Genomic DNA, 12,872 nt, shown 5'->3' with positions numbered 1-12,872 from the left:
TACCGAGCGAATTGTAACAGGATTACCAAACCACAGGTCAGTTTCCGCAAGGCTAATCGTGCATGCGTGGCAAATCGGAGAACTTTGAGATTTCATGTTGTGGCATCGGCACATACTCAATTTATGTGTGTGTTGCTGTTAGTGATGGCTCGTGAGTGAACGATTCGTTCAAAAAAGGTTGGGAAACACTGCCCTAATGTACCGAAGGATTTCGGTACTTCATTTCACACGGATGCATTTACAGCCCACCATTTATGTGTATGTGCCTATCTGCGCTGGTAAAACCGCCCCCTCCGCGAGGTCATGCCCAATCGCTGTTGTGGTTGGACTGGCACTCACGCTCTTGCACTGTTGTAACTGTAGGTGAGTAGAAGGGTAGCCATGTTTGCCGGTAGACCAGTTACTTTGGGCTTCTTGTACAGAAATATTGCTTGTAAATGTTGAGTCGTAAGATAAGGATATCATTTGCTTTTTGCAAAGGTCTATCTACTATTTTGGACTTTTTCTGCTCCCAAATTCAGGAAAGACCAGGGACTTCCTCATGTCTTTCATTTATTTTACTGTACACAGCTGGCAACACAAAGTACTTCGCACATTTACAGAATCGGGAGAGAGTTGCAACACAGAGAAGTCATCGTTTCTGAGATCAATCACAGTCTTGGTTTCATGAAATTAAAATGCAAAACAAGAGAGTCAATTATAATTTTTTATCTTTTCCCTTTGCTTCATGTAGTAAAGAGAATTACTACTAAATAAACTCAGAATTGTGCTTTAACACTAGTTAACACGAGACCCTCGTTACAAGTTAACTTTATCAGCTACGGTATGGATGCAAATTTAGCATTTTCCTTACAAAGAGTCTAAATCAATGATTAAATTAATCCCAGATTTAAAAAAAAAAATGCTGCTGAAAAGCAAAATAAAGCAATATTTCCATGGAAAAAAAGTGTTTTCTGTACGCACAAAAAGGTGTCCTGAAACTGAACCAAAAACCGTGGCGCAAAAATGGAGGCACAGACCTTATCGTGGGTTATATGTACCGTTGCACCCCTAGTGAATAACACAGATCTCTCTCCATAGAGGGCAGTCATCCAAGGTAATATTTTGTTGACATCCAACAATGCCATCCTCAGCTGCAGTGTGACGTAGGACACCAAAAGGCAGGGATGAAGGCAGGTAGAAACTGGTTGATAACGCTTTATTCATAGAAAAACCCCAAAATATGCCTGACCTGCCAAGAGTAAAAAATCAAAATCAACAATCAAAATCCTCAGCATTTATGGGTGAGTGATAAGTCTTAGTCTGAGTAGATTTGAATGGCTTAGTGTCAAAAGCTTTTGAGGGAAATGGCAATGGTCCAATGAGCCTTTTTATTCCTGATTAAAGGCGAAGTTAACCCAAAAATTCGCTTTACAATAATATGTTTTATGTGCCACCACGTGTCTAAACACAGCATTCTGATTAATATTGTGTTTGTGGAATACGAATTAAGCAGCAAAATTAACCCATTTTTATCCATCTCAGTGGACTGCCATTTTACCACCTGTCAACTGAAAATTACATCATAGTTGGTCAGGTCTCTGGTAAAAAACAATCATATCTGCAGTTTTCTTGAGCTGATCTGGTTGGTTCCAGCATAGATCGCTGATGTCTTACTGTGGTGCTTTTTGAAACCATGTTGATGGTTGAAAGGTTTTCCATCAGTGCCAGAAGTAATAAAATGTCACGAGTTTTCTCAACAGGCGAAAGAAGGCTGATTGGTCAAAATGATTTGCGTTGACTGATAGGCTTCCCAGGTTTGGGCAGTGGAATTATACACATGTTTCCAGATAACCAGTATTTCAAGTGTTTGTTGCGATAGATAGAAGAGTTCTGTGAGATATTGCATGGGGACAAAAACATGGTTTTTGAGGAACATTGTGCAGATCCCATCTGGGCCTAAAGTCCCCATCTCATTGAGAGGCAAACATTTACGAACATTTGCAGAAGTAGCAAAATGCGCATTCACGTCAGAATTGTCAACAGTTTCAGTAATATATATATATATATATATATATATATATATATATATATATATATATATATATATATATATATATATATAGTATATATGCACTGCTCAAAAAAATAAAGGAATAGTTTTTTTCACGGTATGGCATGAATTCAGTTACACTTTTCTGATAAGGTTTTGGTCAGGTACGCGGCAGAGGGAGTTGTTAATCAGTTTCAGCTGCATTGGTGTTGATGGAATTAACAACAGGTGCACTAGAGGGGCAACAACGAGATGGTCCCCAAAACAGGACTGCTTTTGCAGGTGGAGGCCGTTTCAAGTTCCTCCCTCTTGGTCTTTTTTAACTGGTTTTCAGCGTGTTGGCTTTAGCTAGAGTCATTATCATGACTTGGGAGCATGAGGCGATTTCTTAACCCTCCTGAAGTTGAGCAGTTTGTCCAACTCCTCCAGGATGGCACATCCATGCGTGCTGTTGCAAGAAGATTTGATGTGTCTCCCAGTACAATCTCCAGAGCATGGAAGAGATTCCAGGAGGCAGGCAGTTACTCTAGGAGAGCTGGACAGGGCCGGAGAAGGTCCTCATTCCATCAGCAGGACCGATATCTGCTGCTTTGTGCAAGGAGAAACAGGTTGAGCACTGCCCGAGCCCTACAGAATGACCTCCAGCAGGCTACTGGTGTGAATGTCTCTGTCCAAACAGTCTGAAACAGACTTCACGGGGGTGGCATCAGGGCACGATGTCCTGTAGTGTACCCTGTGCTCACTGCTCAGCACCGTGGACCTCAATTGGCATTTGCCATAGAACACCAGAATTGGCAAGTCCGCCTGCAACATCATTCAGCATGACCGGTTCGATGGTGGGTCAGTGATGGTCGAGGGAGGCATTTCCATGGAAGGACGAACAGACCTCTACAGGCTAGAGAACGGCAGTCTGACTGCCATTAGGTATCAGGATGAAATCCTTGCACCCATGGTCAGACCCTACGCTGATGCAGTAGGTCCTGGGTTCCTCCTGATCCACGACAATGCCCGGCGTCATGTGGCAGGAGTATGCAGACAGCATGTGGAGGATGAAGGAATTGACACAATTGAATGGCCCTCACGATCACCTGATCTAAACCCGATAGAACACCTCTGGGACATAATGTTTCAGTCCATCAGACGGCGCCAGGTTTCTCCTCAGACTTTACAGGAGCTCACTGATGCCCTTAGACAGATCTGGGAGTACATCCCACAAGACACCATTCGTCGTCTCATTAGGAGCATGCTGCGACGTTGTCAAGCATGCATACAAGCATGTGGGGGCCACACAAGATATTGAAAATAATTTTGAGTTGCAGAAATTTCATTTAGGCAAAATGGATGAGCCTGCATTTTTTCACTTAGATTTTTGGGGTGTCTATATACTGAGCCCTCTGTAGGCTGAAAACGTTTATTTCCATCAAAAGACGTGGCATCTTTTTGTTCCTGAGACATTAAACTGTCCATATCAGTATAGATATCCAACATTTTTGTTCTCACCATTGAAATCTGATGTATTTTCAAAGTGTTCCTTTAATTTTTGAATAAGAGTTATATTGTGTATATCAAGATTAATTGCAATTGCAATTAAAGGGGCTCTTTTAAAATATCTTGGAGCATATTAATTAAAAAAAAACTGTATAGCCGAGATAAAATGTGTGGGGTTTGTCCTGCCCAGGGAGTAATTCAGTGGAGAATAGCCACTGGCTGATCAGAGAGATCATCATTCCCTCAGGAGAGTTGTGTTCTACTGACTTGCTTTCTAGTTAAAAAGACCCTTATAAATATTTCTCCATTTCAACAAATGTTGTGTTAAGTGAGAGAAAGATGGTTGAGCAATGTTTGGCAGGGAAAACCCTACATAATGCATTGCATGCGTGCTCACAAAGAGTTGTGTCTCTTTTGAATGTTTTAGTAATGGTGTCTGCTGTCTTTGTCCATGATAAACCTTTGTACGCCACAATAGTGAAGAAGCAAACTGAAAAATCAAAACAACGTTTTTCCTCTATTTTGCTGCCATGAGATCTTGAAGGTGGACCAAAGACTCTGCAACAGCGGAACAGTCATGAGTAATGTTGTCAAAAGAACTGATAATTTCGGTACCAATTCGGTACTAATGCGCAAAAAAAATTGTCTTTCATAACAATGGCTTCAGCAAGTGGGAGTGGAAGTCCAACACGCCACCTTGTTGAGAAGCCAGGTCGCTCAAAGAGTCTTGTATGGAAAGATTTTGCATTTGAGGCGGGTGCAACCGGAGAAGCATAACGGCAGGGGGGGGGGAGGCTGTTGGTGACAGTGCTGGAGTTGGCGGTGGCAGTCAAAAAACAAAATCCCGGACAATTTTGAAATTCCCCCTAGAAATTTTCTTAGGTCTCAGAAGTAGGACATGTCTGGGAAAAAGAGGACGTCTGGTCACCCTAAACTGGAGCAATAATCGATTCGAACAAGCCAACGTGCAAAAAATGCTTGAGATATTTGAGGCTTGGGAGGCCCCATGCCACTGCTGCTCTTTTTTAATATATACAGTAATCCCTCACTATATTGCGGTTCATTTATCGCAGCTTCAGTACATCGCTGATTCCCCCCAAATAAATACAAAATCCATCCATCCATCCATCCATTTTCTTCCGCTTATCCAGGGCCGGGTGGCGGGGGCAGGAGCTTTAGGAGGGACTCCCAGACTTCCCTCTCCCCAGCCACTTCATCCAGCTCATCCCGGGGGATCCCAAGGCGTTCCCAGGCCAGCTGAGAGATATAGTCTCTCCAGCGCGTCCTGGGTCGTCCACGGGGTCTCCTACCGGTGGGACATGCCCGGAACACCTCCCCAGCGAGGCGTCCAGGAAGCATCCTGATGAGATGCCCGAGCCACCTCATCTGGCTCCTCTCAACGTGGAGGAGCAGCAGCTCTACTCCGAGTCTCTCTCGGATGACCGAGCTTCTCACCTTATCTCTAAGGGAGAGCCCGGACACCCTGCGGAGGAAACTCATTTCGGCCGCTTGTATCCGGGATCTCGTTCTTTCGGTCACGACCCATAGCTCGTGACCACAGGTGAGGGTAGGAGTGTAGATCGACCGGTAAATTGAGAGCTTTGCCTTTTAGCTCAGCTCTCTCTTCACCACGACAGACTGGAACAGAGTCCGCATTACTGCTGACGCTGCACAGATCCGCCTGTCGATCTCGCGCTTCATCTTGCCCTCACTCGTCAACAAGACCCTAGGATACTCGAACTCCTCCACTTGGGGCAGGATCCCATCCCCGATCTGGAGAGGGCATTCCACCCTTTTCCGACCGAGGACCATGGCCTCAGATTTGGAGGTGCTGACCCTCCTCCCGACCGCTTCACATTCGGCTGAGAACTGCTCCAGTGAGAGCTAGAGATCATGGCTTGAAGAAGCCAACAGCACCACGTTGAGTGCAAAAAGCAGAGACGCAATGCTGAGGTCCCGAAACCGGACAACCTCAATGCCTTGACTGCGCCTAGAAATACTGTCCATAAAAGTTATGAACAGAATCAGTGACATAGGGCAACCTTGGCGGAGTCCAACCCTCACTGGGAACGAATCCGACTTACTGCTGGAAATGCGGACCAAACTCTGGCATGTGCTCCTCCCGTCACTCTGGTTAGGTGCGCATAGTAAAAAGTCCTCTTGGCAGCTAGAGAGTGCCGCGTTGACCACTGCGCATGAAGAAATAACCACCTGCAACGTTTGGTTTAGGTTTTAGGTGCATTTTTAATTTTATTGCTTAAATCGCATTTTCTCGACGAGCTCAGCACGTTTTCTGAAATGTGCTCCTCCCGTCGCTCTGGTTGGGTGCGCAGAGTAAAAAGTGCTCTTGGCAGCTAGAGAGTGCCGCGTTGACCACTGCGCATGAAGAAATAACCACCTGAAACGTTTGGTTTAGGTTTTGGGTGCATTTTTAATTTTATTGCTTAAATCGCATTTTCTGGACGAGCTGAGCACGTTTTCTGAAATGTGCTCCTCCCGTCACTCTGGTTGGGTGCGCATAGTAAAAAGTGCTCTTGGCAGCTAGAGAGTGCCGCGTTGACCACTGCGCATGAAGAAATAACCACCTGCAACATTTGGTTTAGGTTTTATGTGCATTTTTAATTTTATTGCTTAAATCGCATTTTTTCGACGAGCCGAGCACATTTTCTGAAATGTGCTCCTCCCGTCACTCTGGTTGGGTCCGCATAGTAAAAAGTGCTCTTGGCAGCTAGAGAGTGCCGCGTTGACCACTGCGCATGAAGAAATAACCACCTGCAACGTTAGGTTTAGGTTTTAGGTGCATTTTTAATTTTATTGCTTAAATAGCATTTTCTCGACGAGCTGAGCACGTTTTCTGAAATGTGCTCCTCCCGTCACTCTGGTTGGGTGCGCATAGTAAAAAGTGCTCTTGGCAGCTAGAGAGTGCCGCGTTGACCACTGCGCATGAAGAAATAACCACCTGCAAGTTTGGTTTAGGTTTTAGGTGCATTTTTAATTTTATTGCTTAAATCGCATTTTCTCGACGAGCTGAGCACGTTTTCTGAAATGTGCTCCTCCCGTCACTCTGGTTGGGTGCGCATAGTAAAAAGTGCTCTTGGCAGCTAGAGAGTGCCGCGTTAAACACTGCGCATGAAGAAATAACCACCTGCAACGTTTGGTTTAGGTTTTGGGTGCATTTTTAATTTTATTGCTTAAATCGCATTTTCTCGACGAGCTGAGCACGTTTTCTGAAATGTGCTCCTCCCGTCACTCTGGTTGGGTGCGCATAGTAAAAAATGCTCTTGGCAGCTCGAGAGTGCCGCGTTGACCACTGCGCATGAAGAAATGACCATCTGCAACGTTTGGTTTAGGTTTTATGTGCATTTTTAATTTTATTGCTTAAATCGCATTTTCTCGACGAGCCGAGCACGTTTTCTGAAATGTGCTCCTCCCGTCTTTCTGGTTGGGTGTGCATAGTAAAAAGTGCTCTTGGCAGCTAGAGAGTGCCGCGTTGACCACTGCGCATGAAGAAATGACCATCTGCAACCTTCGGTTTAGGTTTTGGGTGCATTTTTAATTTTATTGCTTAAATCGCATTTTCTCGACGAGCTGAGCACGTTTTCTGGAATGTGCTCCTCCCGTCACTCTGGTTGGGTGCGCATAGTAAAAAGTGCTCTTGGCAGCTAAAGTGCCGCGTTGACCACTGCGCATGAAGAAATAACCACCTGTAACATTTGGTTTAGGTTTTAGGTGCATTTATAATTTTATTGCTTAAATCGCATTTTCTCGACGAGCTGAGCACGTTTTCTGAAATGTGCTCCTCCCGTCACTCTGGTTGGGTGCGCATAGTAAAAAGTGCTCTTGGCAGCTAGAGAGTGCCGCGTTGACCACTGCGCATGAAGAAATGACCATCTGCAGCGTTTGGTTTAGGTTTTAGGTGCATTTTTAATTGTATTGCTTGAATCGCATTTTCTCGAAAAGCTGAGCACGTTTTCTGAAATGTGCTCCTCCCGTCACTCTGGTTGGGTGCGCATAGTAAAAAGTGCTCTTGGCAGCTAAAGTGCCGCGTTGACCACTGCGCATGAAGAAATAACCACCTGTAACGTTTGGTTTAGGTTTTAGGTGCATTTTTAATTTTATTGCTTAAATAGCATTTTCTCGACGAGCTGAGCACGTTTTCTGAAATGTGCTCCTCCCGTCACTCTTTTTGGGTGCGCATAGTAAAAAGTGCTCTTGGCAGCTAGAGAGTGCCGCGTTGACCACTGTGCATGAAGAAATAACCACCTGCAACGTTTGGTTTAGGTTTTAGGTGCATTTTTAATTTTATTGCTTAAATCGCATTTTCTCGACGAGCTGAGCACGTTTTCTGAAATGTGCTCCTCCCGTCACTCTGGTTGGGTGCGTATAGTAAAAAGTGCTCTTGGCAGCTAGAGAGTGCCGCGTTGACCACTGCGCATGAAGAAATAACCACCTGCAACGTTTGGTTTAGGTTTTATGTGCATTTTTAATTTTATTGCTTAAATCGCATTTTCTCGACGAGCTGAGCACGTTTTCTGAAATGTGCTCCTCCCGTCACTCTGGTTGGGTGCGCATAGTAAAAAGTGCTCTTGGCAGCTAGAGAGTGCCGCGTTGAACACTGCGCATGAAGAAATGACCATCTGCAGCGTTTGGTTTAGGTTTTAGGTGCATTTTTTTAATTTTATTGCTTAAATCGCATTTTCTCGACGAGCTGAGCACGTTTTCTGAAATGTGCTCCTCCCGTCACTCTGGTTGGGTGCGCATAGTAAAAAGTGCTCTTGGCAGCTAGAGAGTGCCGCGTTGACCACTGCGCATGAAGAAATAACCACGTGCAACGTTTGTTTTAGGTTTTGGGTGCATTTTTAATTTTATTGCTTAAATCGCATTTTCTTGTCGAGCTGAGCACGTTTTCAGAAATGTTCTCCTCCCGTCACTCTGGTTGGGTGTGCATAGTAAAAAGTGCTCTTGGCAGCTAGAGAGTGCCGCGTTGACCACTGCGCATGAAGAAATGACCATCTGCAACCTTTGGTTTAGGTTTTGGGTGCATTTTTAATTTTATTGCTTAAATCACATTTTCTCGACGAGCTGAGCACGTTTTCTGAAATGTGCTCCTCCCGTCACTCTGGTTGGGTGCGCATAGTAAAAAGTGCTCTTGGCAGCTAGAGAGTGCCGCATTGACCATTGCGCATGAAGAAATAACCACGTGCAACGTTTGTTTTAGGTTTTTGGTGCATTTTTAATTTTATTGCTTAAATCGCATTTTCTCGTCGAGCTGAGCACGTTTTCAGAAATGTGCTCCTCCCGTCACTCTGGTTGGGTGTGCATAGTAAAAAGTGCTCTTGGCAGCTAGAGAGTGCCGCGTTGACCACTGCGCATGAAGAAATGACCATCTGCAACGTTTGGTTTAGGTTGTGGGTGCATTTTTAATTTTATTGCTTAAATCGCATTTTCTCGACGAGCTGAGCACGTTTTCTGAAATGTGCTCCTCCCGTCACTCTGGTTGGGTGCGCATAGTAAAAAGTGCTCTTGGCAGCTAGAGAGTGCCGCGTTGACCACTGCGCATGAAGAAATGACCATCTGCAGCGTTTGGTTTAGGTTTTAGGTGCATTTATAATTTTATTGCTTAAATCGCATTTTCTCGACGAGCTGAGCACGTTTTCAGAAATGTGCTCCTCCTGTCACTCTGGTTGGGTGTGCATAGTAAAAAGTGCTCTTGGCAGCTAGAGAGTGCCGCGTTGACCACTGTGCATGAAGAAATGACCATCTGCAACGTTTGGTTTAGGTTTTAGGTGCATTTCTAATTTTATTGCTTAAATCGCATTTTCTCGACGAGCTGAGCATGTTTTCTGAAATGTGCTCCTCCCGTCACTCTGGTTGGGTGCGCATAGTAAAAAGTGCTCTTGGCAGCTAGAGAGTGCCGCGTTGACCAATGCGCATGAAGAAATAACCACCTGCAACGTTTGGTTTAGGTTTTAGGTACATTTTTAATTTTATTGCTTAAATCGCATTTTCTCGACGAGCTGAGCACATTTTCTGAAATGTGCTCCTCCCGTCACTCTGGTCGGGTGCGCATAGTAAAAAGTGCTCTTGGCAGCTAGAGAGTGCCGCGTTGACTGCTGCACATGAAGAAATAACCACCCCCAACGTTTGGTTTAGGTTTTAGGTGCATTTTTAATTTTATTGCTTAAATCGCATTTTCTCGACGAGCTGAGCACGTTTTCTGAAATGTGCTCCTCCCGTCACTCTGGTTGGGTGCGCATAGTAAAAAGTGCTCTTGGCAGCTAGAGAGTGCCGCGTTGACCACTGCGCATGAAGAAATAACCACCTGCAACGTTTGGTTTAGGTTTTAGGTGCATTTTTAATTTTATTGCTTAAATCGCATTTTCTCGACGAGCTGAGCACGTTTTCTGAAATGTGCTCCTCCCGTCACTCTGGTTGGGTGCGCATAGTAAAAAGTGCTCTTGGCAGCTAGAGAGTGCCGCGTTGACCACTGCGCATGAAGAAATAACCACCTGCAACGTTTGGTTTAGGTTTTAGGTGCATTTTTAATTTTATTGCTTAAATCGCATTTTCTCGACGAGCTGAGCACGTTTTCTGAAATGTGCTCCTCCCGTCACTCTGGTTGGGTGCGCATAGTAAAAAGTGCTCTTGGCAGCTAGAGAGTGCTGCGTTGACCACTGTGCATGAAGAAATAACCACCTGCAACGTTTGGTTTAGGTTTTAGGTGCATTTTTAATTTTATTGCTTAAATCGCATTTTCTCGACGAGCTGAGCACGTTTTCTGAAATGTGCTCCTCCCGTCACTCTGATTGGGTGCGCATAGTAAAAAGTGCTCTTGGCAGCTAGAGAGTGCCGCGTTGACCACTGCGCATGAAGAAATAACCACATGCAACGTTTGGTTTAGGTTTTGGGTGCATTTTTAATTTTATTGCTTAAATCGCATTTTCTGGACGAGCTGAGCACGTTTTCTGAAATGTGCTCCTCCCGTCACTCTGGTTGGGTGCGCATAGTAAAAAGTGCTCCTGTTAGCTAAAGAGTGCCGCGTTGACCACTGCGCATGAAGAAATGACCATCTGCAACGTTTGGTTTAGGTTTTTAGGTGCATTTTTAATTTTATTGCTTAAATCGCATTTTCTCGACGAGCTGAGCACGTTTTCTGAAATGTGCTCCTCCCGTCACTCTGGTTGGGTGCGCATAGTAAAAAGTGCTCTTGGCAGCTAGAGAGTGCCGCGTTGACCACTGCGCATGAAGAAATGACCATCTGCAACGTTTGGTTTAGGTTTTAGGTGCATTTTTAATTTTATTGCTTAAATCGCATTTTCTCGACGAGCTGAGCACGTTTTCTGAAATGTGCTCCTCCCGTCACTCTGGTTGGGTGCGCATAGTAAAAAGTGCTCTTGGCAGCTAGAGAGTGCCGCGTTGACCACTGCGCATGAAGACATAACCACCTGCAACGTTTGGTTTAGGTTTTAGGTGCATTTTTAATTTTATTGCTTAAATCGCATTTTCTCGACGAGCTGAGCACGTTTTCTGAAATGTGCTCCTCCCGTCACTCTGGTTGGGTGCGCATAGTAAAAAGTGCTCTTGGCAGCTAGAGAGTGCCGCGTTGACCACTGCGCATGAAGAAATAACCACGTGCAACGTTTGTTTTAGGTTTTGGGTGCATTTTTAATTTTATTGCTTAAATCGCATGTTCTCGTCGAACTTAGCACGTTTTCAGAAATGTGCTCCTCCCGTCACTCTGGTTGGATGTGCATAGTAAAAAGTGCTCTTGGCAGCTAGAGAGTGCCGCGTTGACCACTGCGCATGAAGAAATGACCATCTGCAACGTTTGGTTTAGGTTTTGGGTGCATTTTTAATTTTATTGCTTAAATCGCATTTTCTCGACGAGCTGAGCACGTTTTCTGAAATGTGCTCCTCCCGTCACTCTGGTTGGGTGCGCATAGTAAAAAGTCTCTTGGCAGCTAGAGAGTGCCGCGTTGACCACTGCCCATGAAGAAATAACCACCTGCAACGTTTGGTTTAGGTTTTAGGTGCATTTTTAATTTTATTGCTTAAATCGCATTTTCTCGACGAGCTGAGCACGTTTTCTGAAATGTGCTCCTCCCGTCACTCTGGTTGGGTGCGCATAGTAAAAAGTGCTCTTGGCAGCTAGAGAGTGCCGCGTTGACCACTGCGCATGAAGAAATAACCACCTGCAACGTTTGGTTTAGGTTTTGGGTGCATTTTTAATTTTATTGCTTAAATCGCATTTTCTCGACGAGCTGAGCACGTTTTCTGAAATGTGCTCCTCCCGTCACTCTGGTTGGGTGCGCATAGTATAAAGTGCTCTTGGCAGCTAGAGAGTGCCGCGTTGACCACTGCGCATGAAGAAATGACCATCTGCAACGTTTGGTTTAGGTTTTGGGTGCATTTTTAATTTTATTCCTTAACTCGCATTTTCTCGACGAGCTGAGCCCGTTTTCTGAAATGTGCTCCTCCCGTCACTCTGGTTGGGTGCGCACAGTAAAAAGTGCTCTTGGCAGCTAGAGAGTGCCGCGTTTACCACTGCGCATGAAGAAATGACCATCTGCAACGTTTGGTTTAGGTTTTAGGTGCATTTTTAATTTTATTGCTTAAATCGCATTTTCTCGACGAGCTGAGCACGTTTTCTGAAATGTGCTCCTCCCGTCACTCTGGTTGGGTGCGCATAGTAAAAAGTGCTCTTGGCAGCTAGAGAGTGCCGCGTTGACTGCTGCGCATGAAGAAATAACCACCTGCAACGTTTGGTTTAGGTTTTAGGTGCATTTTTAATTTTATTGCTTAAATCGCATTTTCTGGACGTGCTGAGCACGTTTTCTGAAATGTGCTCCTCCCGTCACTCTGGTTGGGTGCGCATAGTAAAAAGTGCTCTTGACAGCTAGAGAGTGCCGCGTTGACCACTGCGCATGAAGAAATAACCACCTGCAACGTTTGGTTTAGGTTTTTTGGTGCATTTTTAATTTTATTGCTTAAATCGCATTTTCTCGACGAGCTGAGCACGTTTTCTGAAATGTGCTCCTCCCGTCACTCTGGTTGGGTGCGCATAGTAAAATGTGCTCTTAGCAGCTAGAGAGTGCTGCGTTGACCACTGCGCATGAAGAAATGACCATCTGCAACGTTTGGTTTAGGTTTTGGGTGCATTTTTAATTTTATTGCTTAAATCGCATTTTCTCGACGAGCTGAGCACGTTTTCTGAAATGTGCTCCTCCCGTCACTCTGGTTGGGTGCGCATAGTAAAAAGTGCTCTTGGCAGCTAGAGAGTGCCGCGTTGACCACTGCGCATGAAGAAATAACCACCTGCAACGTTTGGTTTAGGTTTTAGGTGCATTTTTAA

This window comes from Syngnathus scovelli, chromosome 19 (genome assembly GCF_024217435.2).
Source record: "Syngnathus scovelli strain Florida chromosome 19, RoL_Ssco_1.2, whole genome shotgun sequence".
Classification (NCBI taxonomy): domain Eukaryota; kingdom Metazoa; phylum Chordata; class Actinopteri; order Syngnathiformes; family Syngnathidae; genus Syngnathus; species Syngnathus scovelli.
The sequence above is the reverse complement of the archived record's forward strand: the minus strand, read 5'-3'. Positions refer to the sequence as shown.